The sequence below is a fragment of the Ambystoma mexicanum genome, chromosome 12, assembly GCF_040938575.1.
Source record: "Ambystoma mexicanum isolate Mex_15411 chromosome 12, UKY_AmexF1_1, whole genome shotgun sequence".
In the NCBI taxonomy this organism is placed as follows: domain Eukaryota; kingdom Metazoa; phylum Chordata; class Amphibia; order Caudata; family Ambystomatidae; genus Ambystoma; species Ambystoma mexicanum.
In genome coordinates, this window is record NC_090936.1 from 212,941,573 (window position 1) to 212,960,214 (window position 18,642).

Consider the following 18,642-nt stretch of genomic DNA (forward strand, 5'->3'; position numbering starts at 1 on the left):
CTCCTTCCCATTCCAATTCTGAGACCCTTCTTATACCATGAGACTTGATATCTCAATGCTTCTAATATCAAACTTGAGACCCTCCCTATAGCATGAGATGTGACATCCAAGTCCTTCCCATTCCAATCCTGAGACCCTTCCTATAGCATGAGATGTGATATCTCTATGCTTCTAATACCAAACCTGAGACCCTTCCTATAACATGAGATGGGATATCCAACTCCTTCCCATTCCAATCCTGAGACCTTTCCGATAGCAGAGATGTGATATCTCAATGCTTATACCAAACCTGAGAACCTTCCTATGGCCTGAGATGTCATATACAACTCCTTCCCATTCCAATCCTGAGACCCTTCCTTTAGCATGAGATGTGATATCTCAATGCTTATACCAAATCTGAGACCCTTCCTATAGCATGAGATGTGATATCCAATTCCTTCCCATTCCAATCCTGAGACCCTTTCTATAACATGAGATGTGATATCCAACTCCTTCGCATTCCAACCTGAGACACTTCCTATAGCATGAGAAGGGATATCCAACTCCTTCCCAATCCAATCCTGAGACCCTTCCGATAGCAGAGATGTGATATCTCAATGCTTATACCAAACCTGAGACCCTTCCTATGGCATGAGATGTGATATCCAACTCCTTGCCATTCAAATCCTGAGACCCTTCCTATAGCATGAAAAGGGATATCCAACTCCTTCCCAATCCAATCCTGAGACCCTTCCGATAGCAGAGACGTGATATCTCAATGCTTCTACCAAACCTGAGACCCTTCCTTTAGCATGAGATGTGATATCCAAATCCTTCACATTCCAATCCTGAGACCCTTCCTATAGCATGAGATTTGATATCTCAATGCTTCTAATACCAAACCTGAGATCCTTCTTATAACATGAGATGTGATATCCAATTCCTTCCCATTCCAAACCTGAGACCCTTCCTATTGGATGAGATGTGATATCCAACTCCTTCCCATTCCAGCCCTGAGACCCTTCCTATAGCATGAGATGTGATGTCTCAATGCTTCTAATACCAAACCTGAGATCCTTCCTATAACATGAGATGTGATATCCAACTCCTTCCATTCCAATCCTGAGACCCGTCCTATAGCATGAGATGTGATATCTCAATGCTTATACCAAACCTGAGACCCTTCCTATAGTATGAGATATGATATCCAACTCCTTCCCATTCCAATCCTGAGACTCTTCCTATAGCATGAGATGTGATATCTCAATGCTTCTAATACCAAACCTGAGATCCTTCCTCTAACATGAAATGTGATATCCAACTCCTTCCCTTTCCAAACCTAAGAGCCTATCTATAGCATGAGATGTGATATCCAAGTCCTTCACATTCCAACCCTTAGACCCTTCCTACAGCATGCAATATGATATCTCAATGATTCTAATAACAAACCTGAGACCCGTCCTATAACGTGAGATGGGATATCCAACTCCTTCCCATTCCAATCCTGAGACACTTCCGATAGCAGAGATGTGATATCTCAATGTTTATACCAAACCTGAGACCCTTCCTATAACATGAGATGTGATATCCAACTTCTTCCCGTTCCAAACCTGAGACCCTTCCTTTAGCATGAGATGTGATATCCAGCTCCTTCCCATTCCAATCCTGAGACAATTCCGATAGCATGAGATGTGATATCTCAATGCTTCTAATATCAAAACTGAGACCCTCCCTATAGCATGATATGTGATATCTAAGTCCTTCCCATTCCAATCCTGAGACCCTTCCTATAGCATGAGATGTGATATCTCAATGCTTCTACCAAACCTGAGACCCTTCCTTTAGCATGAGATGTGATATCCAACTCCTTCCCATTCCAATCCTGAGACCCTTCCTATAGCATGAGATGTGATATCTCAATACTTCTAATACCAAACCTGAGATCCTTCCGATAACATGAGATGTGATATCTCAATACTTCTAATACCAAACCTGAGATCCATCCTATAACATGAGATGTGATATCCAACTCCTTCCCTTTCCAAACCTGAGAGCCGTTCTATAGCATGAGATGTGATATCCAGGTCCTTCCCATTCCAATCCTTAGACCCTTCCTACAGCATGCAATATGATATCTCAATGATTCTAATAACAAACCTGAGACCCGTCCTATAGCATGAGATATGATATCCAAGTCCTTCCCATTCCAATCTTGAGACCCTTCCTATAACATGAAATGTGATATCCAACTCCTTCCCATTCCAACCTGAGACCCTTCCTATAGCATGAGATGGGATATCCAACTTCTTCCAAATCCAATACTGATACCCTTCCGATAGCATGAGATGTGATATCCCAATGCTTCTACCAAACCTGAGACCCATACTATGGCATGAGATGTGATATCAAACTCCTTCCCATTCCAATCCTGAGACCCTTCCTATAGCTTGAGGTGTGATATCCAACTCCTTCCCATTCCAATTCTGAGACCCTTCTTATACCATGAGACTTGATATCTCAATGCTTCTAATACCAAACCTGAGACCCGTCCCATAACATGAGATGTGATATCCAAATCCTTCCCCTTCCAAACCTTAGACCCTTCCTTTATCATGAGATGTGATATCCAACTCCTTCCCATTCCAATCCTGAGACCCTTCCGATATCATGAGATTTGTTATCTCAATGCTTCTAATATCAAACTTGAGACCCTCCCTATAGCATGAGATGTGACATCCAAGTCCTTCCCATTCCAATCCTGAGACCCTTCCTATAGCATGAGATGTGATATCTCTATGCTTCTAATACCAAACCTGAGACCCTTCCTATAACATGAGATGGGATATCCAACTCCTTCCCATTCCAATCCTTTGACCTTTCCGATAGCAGAGATGTGATATCTCAATGCTCATACCAAACCTGAGAACCTTCCTATGGCCTGAGATGTCATATACAACTCCTTCCCATTCCAATCCTGAGACCCTTCCTTTAGCATGAGATGTGATTATCTCAATGCTTATACCAAATCTGAGACCCTTCCTATAGCATGAGATGTGATATCCAATTCCTTCCCAATCCAATCCTGAGACCCTTCCTATAGCATGAGATGTGATATCTCAATGCTTATACCAAACCTGAGAGCCTACCTATAACATGAGATGTGATATCCAAGTCCATCCCATTCCAATCCCTAGACCCTTCCTACAGCATGCGATGTGATATCTCAATGATTTTAATACCAAACCAGAGACTCTTCCTATAACATGAGATGGGATATCCAACTCCTTCCCATTCCAATCCTGAGCCGCTTCCGATAGCAGAGATGTGATATCTCAATGCTTATACCAAACCTGAGACCCTTCCTATAGCATGAGATGTGATATCCAACTGCGTCCCATTCCAATCCTGAGACCCTTCCTATAGCATGAGATGTGATATCTCAATGCTTCTAATACCAAACCTGAGATCCTTCCTATAACATGAGATGTGATATCCAAATCCTTCCCCTTCCAAACCTGAGACCCTCCCTTTAGCATGAGATGTGATATCCAACTCCTTCCCATTCCATTCCTGAGACCCTTCTGATAGCATGAGATGTGATATCTCAATGCCTCTAATACCAAACCTGAGACCCTTCCTATAGCTTGAGATGTGATATCCAACTCTTTCCCCTTCCAAACCTGAGACCCTTCCTATAGCATGAGATGTGATATCTCAATGCTTATACCAAACCTGAGAGCCTACCTATAACATGAGATGTGATATCCAAGTCCATCCCATTCCAATCCTTAGACCCTTCCTACAGCATGCAATGTGATATCTCAATTGATTCTAATACCAAACCAGAGACTCTTCCTATAACATGAGATGGGATATCCAACTCCTTCCCATTCCAATCCTGAGCCGCATCCGATAGCAGAGATGTGATATCTCAATGCTTACACCAAACCTGAGACCCTTCCTATAACATGAGATGTGATATCCAACTCCTTCCCGTTCCAAACCTGAGACACTAACTATAGCATATGTGATATCCAACTCCTTCCCATTCCAAACATGAGACCCTTCCTATAGCAAGAAAGTAATATCCAGCTCCTACCCATTCCAATCCTGAGAACCTTCCTATAGCAAGAGATGTGATATCCAAATCCTTCCCATTCCAATCCTGAGACCCTTCCTATAACATGAGATGTGATATCCAACTCCTTCCCATTCCAACCTGAGACACTTCCTATAGCATGAGAAGGGATATCCAACTCCTTCCCAATCCAATCCTGAGACCCTTCCGATAGCAGAGATGTGATATCTCAATGCTTATACCAAACCTGAGACCCTTCCTATGGCATGAGATGTGATATCCAACTCCTTGCCATTCAAATCCTGAGACCCTTCCTATAGCATGAGAAGGGATATCCAACTCCTTCCCAATCCAATCCTGAGACCCTTCCTATAGCATGAGATATATCTCAATACTTCAATACCAAATGTGAGATCCTTCCGATAACATGAGATGTGATATCCAAATCCTTCCCCTTCCAAACCTGAGGCCCTCCCTTTAGCATGAGATGTGATATCCAACTCCTTCCTATTCCAATCCTGAGACCCTTCTGATAGCATGAGATGTGATATCTCAATGCTTCTAATACCAAACCTGAGATCCTTCCTATAACATGAGATGTGATATCCAAATCCTTCCCCTTCCAAACCTGAGACCCTCCCTTTAGCATGAGATGTGATATCCAACTCCTTCCCATTCCATTCCTGAGACACTTCTGATAGCATGAGATGTGATATCTCAATGCCTCTAATACCAAACCTGAGATCCTACCTCTAACATGAAATGTGATATCCAACTCTTTCCCCTTCCAAACCTGAGAGCCTTCCTATAGCATGAGATGTGATATCCAAGTCCTTCCCATTCCAATCCTGAGACCCTTCCTATAGCTTGAGATGTGATATCCAACTCCTTCCCATTCCAATTCTGAGACCCTTCCTATACTATGAGACTTGATATCTCAATGCTTCTAATACCAAACCTGAGACCCGTAATATAACATGAGATGTGATATCCAAATCCTTCCCCTTCCAAACCTTAGACCCTTCCTTTATCATGAGATGTGATATCCAACTCCTTCCCATTCCAATCCTGAGACCCTTCCGATATCATGAGATGTGATATCTCAAAGCTTCTAATATCAAACTTGAGACCCTCCCTATAGCATGAGATGTGATATCCAAGTCCTTCCCATTCCAATCCTGAGACCCTTTCTATAGCATGAGATGTGATATCTCAATGCTTCTAATACCAAACCTGAGACCCTTCCTATAACATGAGATGGGAATATCCAACTCCTTCCCATTCCAATCCTGAGACCCTTCCGATAGCAGAGATCTGATATCTCAATGCTTATACCAAACCTGAGATCCTTCCTATAACATGAGATGTGATATCCAACTCCTTCCCGTTCCAAACCTGAGACCCTTCCTTTAGCATGAGATGTGATATCCAGCTCCTTCCCATTCCAATCCTGAGACAATTCCGATAGCATGAGATGTGATATCTCAATGCTTCTAATATCAAAACTGAGACCCTCCCTATAGCATGATATGTGATATCTAAGTCCTTCCCATTCCAATCCTGAGACCCTTCCTATAGCATGAGATGTGATATCTCAATGCTTCTACCAAACCTGAGACCCTTCCTTTAGCATGAGATGTGATATCCAACTCCTTCCCATTCCAATCCTGAGACCCTTCCTATAGCATGAGATGTGATATCTCAATACTTCTAATACCAAACCTGAGATCCTTCCGATAACATGAGATGTGATATCTCAATACTTCTAATACCAAACCTGAGATCCATCCTATAACATGAGATGTGATATCCAACTCCTTCCCTTTCCAAACCTGAGAGCCGTTCTATAGCATGAGATGTGATATCCAGGTCCTTCCCATTCCAATCCTTAGACCCTTCCTACAGCATGCAATATGATATCTCAATGATTCTAATAACAAACCTGAGACCCGTCATATAGCATGAGATATGATATCCAAGTCCTTCCCATTCCAATCCTGAGACCCTTCCTATAACATGAAATGTGATATCCAACTCCTTCCCATTCCAACCTGAGACCCTTCCTATAGCATGAGATGGGATATCCAACTTCTTCCAAATCCAATACTGATACCCTTCCGATAGCATGAGATGTGATATCCCAATGCTTCTACCAAACCTGAGACCCATACTATGGCATGAGATGTGATATCAAACTCCTTCCCATTCCAATCCTGAGACCCTTCCTATAGCTTGAGGTGTGATATCCAACTCCTTCCCATTCCAATTCTGAGACCCTTCTTATACCATGAGACTTGATATCTCAATGCTTCTAATACCAAACCTGAGACCCGTCCTATAACATGAGATGTGATATCCAAATCCTTCCCCTTCCAAACCTTAGACCCTTCCTTTATCATGAGATGTGATATCCAACTCCTTCCCATTCCAATCCTGAGACCCTTCCGATATCATGAGATTTGTTATCTCAATGCTTCTAATATCAAACTTGAGACCCTCCCTATAGCATGAGATGTGACATCCAAGTCCTTCCCATTCCAATCCTGAGACCCTTCCTATAGCATGAGATGTGATATCTCTATGCTTCTAATACCAAACCTGAGACCCTTCCTATAACATGAGATGGGATATCCAACTCCTTCCCATTCCAATCCTTTGACCTTTCCGATAGCAGAGATGTGATATCTCAATGCTCATACCAAACCTGAGAACCTTCCTATGGCCTAAGATGTCATATACAACTCCTTCCCATTCCAATCCTGAGACCCTTCCTTTAGCATGAGATGTGATTATGTCAATGCTTATACCAAATCTGAGACACTTCCTATAGCATGAGATGTGATATCCAATTCCTTCCCAATCCAATCCTGAGACCCTTCCTATAGCATGAGATGTGATATCTCAATGCTTATACCAAACCTGAGAGCCTACCTATAACATGAGATGTGATATCCAAGTCCATCCCATTCCAATCCCTAGACCCTTCCTACAGTATGCGATGTGATATCTCAATGATTCTAATACCAAACCAGAGACTCTTCCTATAACATGAGATGGGATATCCAACTCCTTCCCATTCCAATCCTGAGCCGCTTCCGATAGCAGAGATGTGATATCTCAATGCTTATACCAAACCTGAGACCCTTCCTATAGCATGAGATGTGATATCCAACTGCGTCCCATTCCAATCCTGAGACCCTTCCTATAGCATGAGATGTGATATCTCAATGCTTCTAATACCAAACCTGAGATCCTTCCTATAACATGAGATGTGATATCCAAATCCTTCCCCTTCCAAACCTGAGACCCTCCCTTTAGCATGAGATGTGATATCCAACTCCTTCCCATTCCATTCCTGAGACCCTTCTGATAGCATGAGATGTGATATCTCAATGCCTCTAATACCAAACCTGAGACCCTTCCTATAGCTTGAGATGTGATATCCAACTCTTTCCCCTTCCAAACCTGAGACTCTTCCTATAGCATGAGATGTGATATCTCAATGCTTATACCAAACCTGAGAGCCTACCTATAACATGAGATGTGATATCCAAGTCCATCCCATTCCAATCCTTAGACCCTTCCTACAGCATGCAATGTGATATCTCAATTGATTCTAATACCAAACCAGAGACTCTTCCTATAACATGAGATGGGATATCCAACTCCTTCCCATTCCAATCCTGAGCCGCTTCCGATAGCAGAGATGTGATATCTCAATGCTTACACCAAACCTGAGACCCTTCCTATAACATGAGATGTGATATCCAACTCCTTCCCGTTCCAAACCTGAGACACTAACTATAGCATATGTGATATCCAACTCCTTCCCATTCCAAACATGAGACCCTTCCTATACCAAGAAAGTAATATCCAACTCCTACCCATTCCAATCCTGAGACCCTTCCTATAGCAAGAGATGTGATATCCAAATCCTTCCCATTCCAATCCTGAGACCCTTCCTATAACATGAGATGTGATATCCAACTCCTTCCCATTCCAACCTGAGACACTTCCTATAGCATGAGAAGGGATATTCAACTCCTTCCCAGTCCAATCCTGAGACCCTTCCGATAGCAGAGATGTGATATCTCAATGCTTATACCAAACCTGAGACCCTTCCTATGGCATGAGATGTGATATCCAACTCCTTGCCATTCAAATCCTGAGACCCTTCCTATAGCATGAGAAGGGATATCCAACTCCTTCCCAATCCAATCCTGAGACCCTTCCTATAGCATGAGATATATCTCAATACTTCAATACCAAACGTGAGATCCTTCCGATAACATGAGATGTGATATCCAAATCCTTCCCCTTCCAAACCTGAGGCCCTCCCTTTAGCATGAGATGTGATATCCAACTCCTTCCTATTCCAATCCTGAGACCCTTCTGATAGCATGAGATGTGATATCTCAATGCTTCTAATACCAAACCTGAGATCCTTCCTATAACATGAGATGTGATATCCAAATCCTTCCCCTTCCAAACCTGAGACCCTCCCTTTAGCATGAGATGTGATATCCAACTCCTTCCCATTCCATTCCTGAGACACTTCTGATAGCATGAGATGTGATATCTCAATGCCTCTAATACCAAACCTGAGTTCCTACCTCTAACATGAAATGTGATATCCAACTCTTTCCCCTTCCAAACCTGAGAGCCTTCCTATAGCATGAGATGTGATATCCAAGTCCTTCCCATTCCAATCCTGAGACCCTTCCTATAGCTTGAGATGTGATATCCAACTCCTTCCCATTCCAATTCTGAGACCCTTCCTATACTATTAGACTTGATATCTCAATGCTTCTAATACCAAACCTGAGACCCGTAATATAACATGAGATGTGATATCCAAATCCTTCCCCTTCCAAACCTTAGACCCTTCCTTTATCATGAGATGTGATATCCAACTCCTTCCCATTCCAATCCTGAGACCCTTCCGATATCATGAGATGTGATATCTCAAAGCTTCTAATATCAAACTTGAGACCCTCCCTATAGCATGAGATGTGATATCCAAGTCCTTCACATTCCAATCCTGAGACCCTTCCTATAGCATGAGATGTGATATCTCAATGCTTCTAATACCAAACCTGAGACCCTTCCTATAACATGAGATGGGAATATCCAACTCCTTCCCATTCCAATCCTGAGACCCTTCCGATAGCAGAGATCTGATATCTCAATGCTTATACCAAACCTGAGATCCTTCCTATAACATGAGATGTGATATCCAACTCCTTCCCGTTCCAAACCTGAGACCCTTCCTTTAGCATGAGATGTGATATCCAGCTCCTTCCCATTCCAATCCTGAGACAATTCCGATAGCATGAGATGTGATATCTCAATGCTTCTAATATCAAAACTGAGACCCTCCCTATAGCATGATATGTGATATCTAAGTCCTTCCCATTCCAATCCTGAGACCCTTCCTATAGCATGAGATGTGATATCTCAATACTTCTAATACCAAACCTGAGATCCTTCCGATAACATGAGATGTGATATCTCAATACTTCTAATACCAAACCTGAGATCCATCCTATAACATGAGATGTGATATCCAACTCCTTCCCTTTCCAAACCTGAGAGCCGTTCTATAGCATGAGATGTGATATCCAGGTCCTTTCCATTCCAATCCTTAGACCCTTCCTACAGCATGCAATATGATATCTCAATGATTCTAATAACAAACCTGAGACCCGTCCTATAGCATGAGATATGATATCCAAGTCCTTCCCATTCCAATCCTGAGACCCTTCCTATAACATGAAATGTGATATCCAACTCCTTCCCATTCCAACCTGAGACCCTTCCTATAGCATGAGATGGGATATCCAACTTCTTCCAAATCCAATACTGATACCCTTCCGATAGCATGAGATGTGATATCCCAATGCTTCTACCAAACCTGAGACCCATACTATGGCATGAGATGTGATATCAAACTCCTTCCCATTCCAATCCTGAGACCCTTCCTATAGCTTGAGGTGTGATATCCAACTCCTTCCCATTCCAATTCTGAGACCCTTCTTATACCATGAGACTTGGTATCTCAATGCTTCTAATACCAAACCTGAGACCCGTCCTATAACATGAGATGTGATATCCAAATCCTTCCCCTTCCAAACCTTAGACCCTTCCTTTATCATGAGATGTGATATCCAACTCCTTCCCATTCCAATCCTGAGACCCTTCCGATATCATGAGATTTGTTATCTCAATGCTTCTAATATCAAACTTGAGACCCTCCCTATAGCATGAGATGTGACATCCAAGTCCTTCCCATTCCAATCCTGAGACCCTTCCTATAGCATGAGATGTGATATCTCTATGCTTCTAATACCAAACCTGAGACCCTTCCTATAACATGAGATGGGATATCCAACTCCTTCCCATTCCAATCCTTTGACCTTTCCGATAGCAGAGATGTGATATCTCAATGCTCATACCAAACCTGAGAACCTTCCTATGGCCTGAGATGTCATATACAACTCCTTCCCATTCCAATCCTGAGACCCTTCCTTTAGCATGAGATGTGATTATCTCAATGCTTATACCAAATCTGAGACCCTTCCTATAGCATGAGATGTGATATCCAATTCCTTCCCAATCCAATCCTGAGACCCTTCCTATAGCATGAGATGTGATATCTCAATGCTTATACCAAACCTGAGAGCCTACCTATAACATGAGATGTGATATCCAAGTCCATCCCATTCCAATCCCTAGACCCTTCCTACAGCATGCGATGTGATATCTCAATGATTCTAATACCAAACCAGAGACTCTTCCTATAACATGAGATGGGATATCCAACTCCTTCCCATTCCAATCCTGAGCCGCTTCCGATAGCAGAGATGTGATATCTCAATGCTTATACCAAACCTGAGACCCTTCCTATAGCATGAGATGTGATATCTCAATGCTTCTAATACCAAACCTGAGATCCTTCCTATAACATGAGATGTGATATCCAAATCCTTCCCCTTCCAAACCTGAGACCCTCCCTTTAGCATGAGATGTGATATCCAACTCCTTCCCATTCCATTCCTGAGACCCTTCTGATAGCATGAGATGTGATATCTCAATGCCTCTAATACCAAACCTGAGACCCTTCCTATAGCTTGAGATGTGATATCCAACTCTTTCCCCTTCCAAACCTGAGACCCTTCCTATAGCATGAGATGTGATATCTCAATGCTTATACCAAACCTGAGAGCCTACCTATAACATGAGATGTGATATCCAAGTCCATCCCATTCCAATCCTTAGACCCTTCCTACAGCATGCAATGTGATATCTCAATTGATTCTAATACCAAACCAGAGACTCTTCCTATAACATGAGATGGGATATCCAACTCCTTCCCATTCCAATCCTGAGCCGCTTCCGATAGCAGAGATGTGATATCTCAATGCTTACACCAAACCTGAGACCCTTCCTATAACATGAGATGTGATATCCAACTCCTTCCCGTTCCAAACCTGAGACACTAACTATAGCATATGTGATATCCAACTCCTTCCCATTCCAAACATGAGACCCTTCCTATAGCAAGAAAGTAATATCCAACTCCTACCCATTCCAATCCTGAGACCCTTCCTATAGCAAGAGATGTGATATCCAAATCCTTCCCATTCCAATCCTGAGACCCTTCCTATAACATGAGATGTGATATCCAACTCCTTCCCATTCCAACCTGAGACACTTCCTATAGCATGAGAAGGGATATCCAACTCCTTCCCAATCCAATCCTGAGACCCTTCCGATAGCAGAGATGTGATATCTCAATGCTTATACCAAACCTGAGACCCTTCCTATGGCATGAGATGTGATATCCAACTCCTTGCCATTCAAATCCTGAGACCCTTCCTATAGCATGAGAAGGGATATCCAACTCCTTCCCAATCCAATCCTGAGACCCTTCCTATAGCATGAGATATATCTCAATACTTCAATACCAAACGTGAGATCCTTCCGATAACATGAGATGTGATATCCAAATCCTTCCCCTTCCAAACCTGAGGCCCTCCCTTTAGCATGAGATGTGATATCCAACTCCTTCCTATTCCAATCCTGAGACCCTTCTGATAGCATGAGATGTGATATCTCAATGCTTCTAATACCAAACCTGAGATCCTTCCTATAACATGAGATGTGATATCCAAATCCTTCCCCTTCCAAACCTGAGACCCTCCCTTTAGCATGAGATGTGATATCCAACTCCTTCCCATTCCATTCCTGAGACACTTCTGATAGCATGAGATGTGATATCTCAATGCCTCTAATACCAAACCTGAGTTCCTACCTCTAACATGAAATGTGATATCCAACTCTTTCCCCTTCCAAACCTGAGAGCCTTCCTATAGCATGAGATGTGATATCCAAGTCCTTCCCATTCCAATCCTGAGACCCTTCCTATAGCTTGAGATGTGATATCCAACTCCTTCCCATTCCAATTCTGAGACCCTTCCTATACTATTAGACTTGATATTTCAATGCTTCTAATACCAAACCTGAGACCCGTAATATAACATGAGATGTGATATCCAAATCCTTCCCCTTCCAAACCTTAGACCCTTCCTTTATCATGAGATGTGATATCCAACTCCTTCCCATTCCAATCCTGAGACCCTTCCGATATCATGAGATGTGATATCTCAAAGCTTCTAATATCAAACTTGAGACCCTCCCTATAGCATGAGATGTGATATCCAAGTCCTTCACATTCCAATCCTGAGACCCTTCCTATAGCATGAGATGTGATATCTCAATGCTTCTAATACCAAACCTGAGACCCTTCCTATAACATGAGATGGGAATATCCAACTCCTTCCCATTCCAATCCTGAGACCCTTCCGATAGCAGAGATCTGATATCTCAATGCTTATACCAAACCTGAGATCCTTCCTATAACATGAGATGTGATATCCAACTCCTTCCCGTTCCAAACCTGAGACCCTTCCTTTAGCATGAGATGTGATATCCAGCTCCTTCCCATTCCAATCCTGAGACAATTCCGATAGCATGAGATGTGATATCTCAATGCTTCTAATATCAAAACTGAGACCCTCCCTATAGCATGATATGTGATATCTAAGTCCTTCCCATTCCAATCCTGAGACCCTTCCTATAGCATGAGATGTGATATCTCAATGCTTCTACCAAACCTGAGACCCTTCCTTTAGCATGAGATGTGATATCCAACTCCTTCCCATTCCAATCCTGAGACCCTTCCTATAGCATGAGATGTGATATCTCAATACTTCTAATACCAAACCTGAGATCCTTCCGATAACATGAGATGTGATATCTCAATACTTCTAAACTTCTAACATGTTATAGGAAGGGTCTCAGGATTGGAATGGGAAGGACTTGGATATCATATCTCATGCTATAGGACGGGTCTCAGGTTTGTTATTAGAATCATTGAGATATCATATTGCATGCTGTAGGAAGGGTCTAAGGATTGGAATGGAAAGGACCTGGATATCACATCTCATGCTATAGAACGGCTCTCAGGTTTGGAAAGGGAAGGAGTTGGATATCACATCTCATGTTATAGGATGGATCTCAGGTTTGGTATTAGAAGTATTGAGATATCACATCTCATGTTATCGGAAGGATCTCAGGTTTGGTATTAGAAGTATTGAGATATCACATCTCATGCTATAGGAAGGGTCTCAGGATTGGAATGGGAAGGAGTTGGATATCACATCTCATGCTAAAGGAAGGGTCTCAGGTTTGGTAGAAGCATTGAGATATCACATCTCATGCTATAGGAAGGGTCTCAGGATTGGAATGGGAAGGACTTAGATATCACATATCATGCTATAGGGAGGGTCTCAGTTTTGATATTAGAAGCATTGAGATATCACATCTCATGCTATCGGAATTGTCTCAGGATTGGAATGGGAAGGAGCTGGATATCACATCTCATGCTAAAGGAAGGGTCTCAGGTTTGGAACGGGAAGGAGTTGGATATCACATCTCATGTTATAGGAAGGATCTCAGGTTTGGTATAAGCATTGAGATATCAGATCTCTGCTATCGGAAGGGTCTCAGGATTGGAATGGGAAGGAGTTGGATATTCCCATCTCATGTTATAGGAAGGGTCTCAGGTTTGGTATTAGAAGCATTGAGATATCACATCTCATGCTATAGGAAGGGTCTCAGGATTGGAATGTGAAGGACTTGGATATCACATCTCATGCTATAGGGAGGGTCTCAAGTTTGATATTAGAAGCTTTGAGATATCACATCTCATGATATCGGAAGGGTCTCAGGATTGGAATGGGAAGGAGTTGGATATCACATCTCATGATAAAGGAAGGGTCTAAGGTTTGGAAGGGGAAGGATTTGGATATCACATCTCATGTTATATTACGGGTCTCAGGTTTGGTATTAGAAGCATTGAAATATCAAGTCTAATAGTATAGGAAGGGTCTCAGAATTGGAATGGGAAGGAGTTGGATATCACATCTCAAGCTATAGGAAGGGTCTCAGGATTGGAATGGGAAGGACTTGGATATCACATCTCATGCTATAGGAAGGCTCTCAGGTTTGGAAGGGGAAAGAGTTGGATATCACATTTCATGTTAGAGGTAGGAACTCAGGTTTGGTATTAGAGGCATTGAGATATCACATCTCATGCTATCAGAAGTGTCTCAGGAATGGAATGGGAAGGAGTTGGATATCACATCTCATGCTAAAGGGAGGGTCTCAGGTTTGGAAGGGGAAGGATTTGGATATCACATCTCATGTTATAGGAAGGATCTCAGGTTTGGTATTAGAAGCATTGAGATATCACATCTCATGCTATCAGAAGGGTCTCAGGATTGGAATAGGAAGGAGTTGGATATCACATCTCATGCTAAAGGGAGGGCCTCAGGTTTGGAAGGGGAAGGATTTGGATATCACATCTCATGTTATCGGAAGGATCTCACGTTTGGTATTGAAGTATTGAGATATATCTCATGCTATAGGAAGGGTCTCAGGATTGGATTGGGAAGGAGTTGGATATCCCTTCTCATGCTATAGGAAGGGTCTCAGGATTTGAATGGCAAGGAGTTGGATATCACATCTCATGCCATAGGAAGGGTCTCAGGTTTGGTATAAGCATTGAGATATCACATCTCTGCTATCGGAAGGGTCTCAGGATTGGATTGGGAAGGAGTTGGATATCCCTTCTCATGCTATAGGAAGTGTCTCAGGTTGGAATGGGAAGGAGTTGGATATCACATCTCATGTTATAGGAAGGGTCTCAGGATTGGAATGGGAAGGATTTGGATATCACATCTCTTGCTATAGGAAGGGTCTCAGGATTGGAATGGGTAGGAGTTGGATATTACTTTCTTGCTATAGGAAGGGTCTCATGTTTGGAATGGGAAGGAGTTGGATATCACATATGCTATAGTTAGTGTCTCAGGTTTGGAACGGGAAGGAGTTGGATATCACATCTCATGTTATAGGAAGGGTCTCAGGTTTGGTGTAAGCATTGAGATATCACATCTCTGCTATCGGAAGCGGCTCAGGATTGGAATGGGAAGGAGTTGGATATCCCATCTCATGTTATAGGAAGAGTCTCTGGTTTGGTATTAGAATCAATTGAGATATCACATTGCATGCTGTAGGAAGGGTCTAAGGATTGGAATGGGATGGACTTGGATATCACATCTCATGTTATAGGTAGGCTCTCAGGTTTGGTATAAGCATTGAGATATCACATCTCATGCTATAGGAAGGGTCTCAGGTTTGGAAGGGGAAAGAGTTGGATATCACATCTCAAGCTATAGGAAGGGTCTCAGGTTTGGTATTAGAGGCATTGAGATATCACATCTCATGCTATCAGAAGGGTCTCAGGAATGGAATGGGAAGGAGTTGGATATCACATCTCATGCTAAAGGGAGGGTCTCAGGTTTGGAAGGGGAAGGATTTGGATATCACATCTCATGTTATAGGAAGGATCTCAGGTTTGGTATTAGAAGCATTGAGATATCACATCTCATGCTATAGGAAGGGTCTCAGGTTTGGTATAAGCATTGAGATATCACATCTCTGCTATCGGAAGCGGCTCAGGATTGGAATGGGAAGGAGTTGGATATCCCATCTCATGTTATAGGAAGAGTCTCTGGTTTGGTATTAGAATCATTGAGATATCACATCGCATGCTGTAGGAAGGGTCTAGGGATTGGAATGGGATGGACTTGGATATCACATCTCATGTTATAGGTAGGCTCTCAGGTTTGGTATAAGCATTGAGATATCACATCTCATGCTATAGGAAGGGTCTCAGGATTGGATTGGGAAGGAATTGGATATCACATCTCATGCTATAGGAAGGGTCTCAGATTTGGTATAAGCATTGAGATAATCACATCTCATGCTAAAGGAAGGGTCTCAGGATTGGAATGGGAAGGAGTTGTATATGACATCTCAGGCCATAGGAAGGTTCTCAGGTTTGGTATGAGCATTGAGATATCACATCTCTGCTATCGGAAAGGTCAAAGGATTGGAATGGGAAGGAGTTGGATATCCCATCTCATGTTATAGGAAGGGTCTCAGGTTTGGTATTAGAAGCATAGAGATATCACATCTCATGCTATAGGAAGGGTCTCAGGATTGGAATGGGAAGGACTTGGATGTCACATCTCATGCTATAGGGAGGGTCTCAAGTTTGATATTAGAAGCATTGAGATAACAAATCTCATGATATCGGAAGGGTCTCAGGATTGGAATGGGAAGGAGTTGGATATCACATCTCATGATAAAGGAAGGGTCTAAGGTTTGGAAGGGGAAGGATTTGGATATCACATCTCATGTTATAGGACGGGTCTCAGGTTTGGTATTAGAAGCATTGAGATACCAAGTCTCATGGTATAAGAAGGGTCTCAGAATTGGAATGGGAAGGAGTTGGATATCACACCTCAAGCTATAGGAAGGGTCTCAGGATTGGAATGGGAAGGAGTTTGATATCACATCTCATGCCATAGTATGGGTCTCAGGTTTGGTAGAAGCATTGGGATATCACATCTCATGCTATCGGAAGGGTATCAGTATTGGATTTGGAAGAAGTTGGATATCCCATCTCATGCTATAGGAAGGGTCTCAGGTTGGAATGGGAAGGAGTTGGATATCACATTTCATGTTATAGGAAGGGTCTCAGGATTGGAATGGGAAGGACTTGGATATCATATCTCATGCTATAGGACGGGTCTCAGGTTTGTTATTAGAATCATTGAGATATCATATTGCATGCTGTAGGAAGGGTCTAAGGATTGGAATGGAAAGGACCTGGATATCACATCTCATGCTATAGAACGGCTCTCAGGTTTGGAAAGGGAAGGAGTTGGATATCACATCTCATGTTATAGGATGGATCTCAGGTTTGGTATTAGAAGTATTGAGATATCACATCTCATGTTATCGGAAGGATCTCAGGTTTGGTATTAGAAGTATTGAGATATCACATCTCATGCTATAGGAAGGGTCTCAGGATTGGAATGGGAAGGACTTAGATATCACATATCATGCTATAGGGAGGGTCTCAGTTTTGATATTAGAAGCATTGAGATATCACATCTCATGCTATCGGAATTGTCTCAGGATTGGAATGGGAAGGAGCTGGATATCACATCTCATGCTAAAGGAAGGGTCTCAGGTTTGGAACGGGAAGGAGTTGGATATCACATCTCATGTTATAGGAAGGATCTCAGGTTTGGTATAAGCATTGAGATATCAGATCTCTGCTATCGGAAGGGTCTCAGGATTGGAATGGGAAGGAGTTGGATATTCCCATCTCATGTTATAGGAAGGGTCTCAGGTTTGGTATTAGAAGCATTGAGATATCACATCTCATGCTATAGGAAGGGTCTCAGGATTGGAATGTGAAGGACTTGGATATCACATCTCATGCTATAGGGAGGGTCTCAAGTTTGATATTAGAAGCTTTGAGATATCACATCTCATGATATCGGAAGGGTCTCAGGATTGGAATGGGAAGGAGTTGGATATCACATCTCATGATAAAGGAAGGGTCTAAGGTTTGGAAGGGGAAGGATTTGGATATCACATCTCATGTTATATTACGGGTCTCAGGTTTGGTATTAGAAGCATTGAGATATCAAGTCTAATAGTATAGGAAGGGTCTCAGAATTGGAATGGGAAGGAGTTGGATATCACATCTCAAGCTATAGGAAGGGTCTCAGGATTGGAATGGGAAGGACTTGGATATCACATCTCATGCTATAGGAAGGCTCTCAGGTTTGGAAGGGGAAAGAGTTGGATATCACATTTCATGTTAGAGGTAGGAACTCAGGTTTGGTATTAGAGGCATTGAGATATCACATCTCATGCTATCAGAAGTGTCTCAGGAATGGAATGGGAAGGAGTTGGATATCACATCTCATGCTAAAGGGAGGGTCTCAGGTTTGGAAGGGGAAGGATTTGGATATCACATCTCATGTTATAGGAAGGATCTCAGGTTTGGTATTAGAAGCATTGAGATATCACATCTCATGCTATCAGAAGGGTCTCAGGATTGGAATAGGAAGGAGTTGGATATCACATCTCATGCTAAA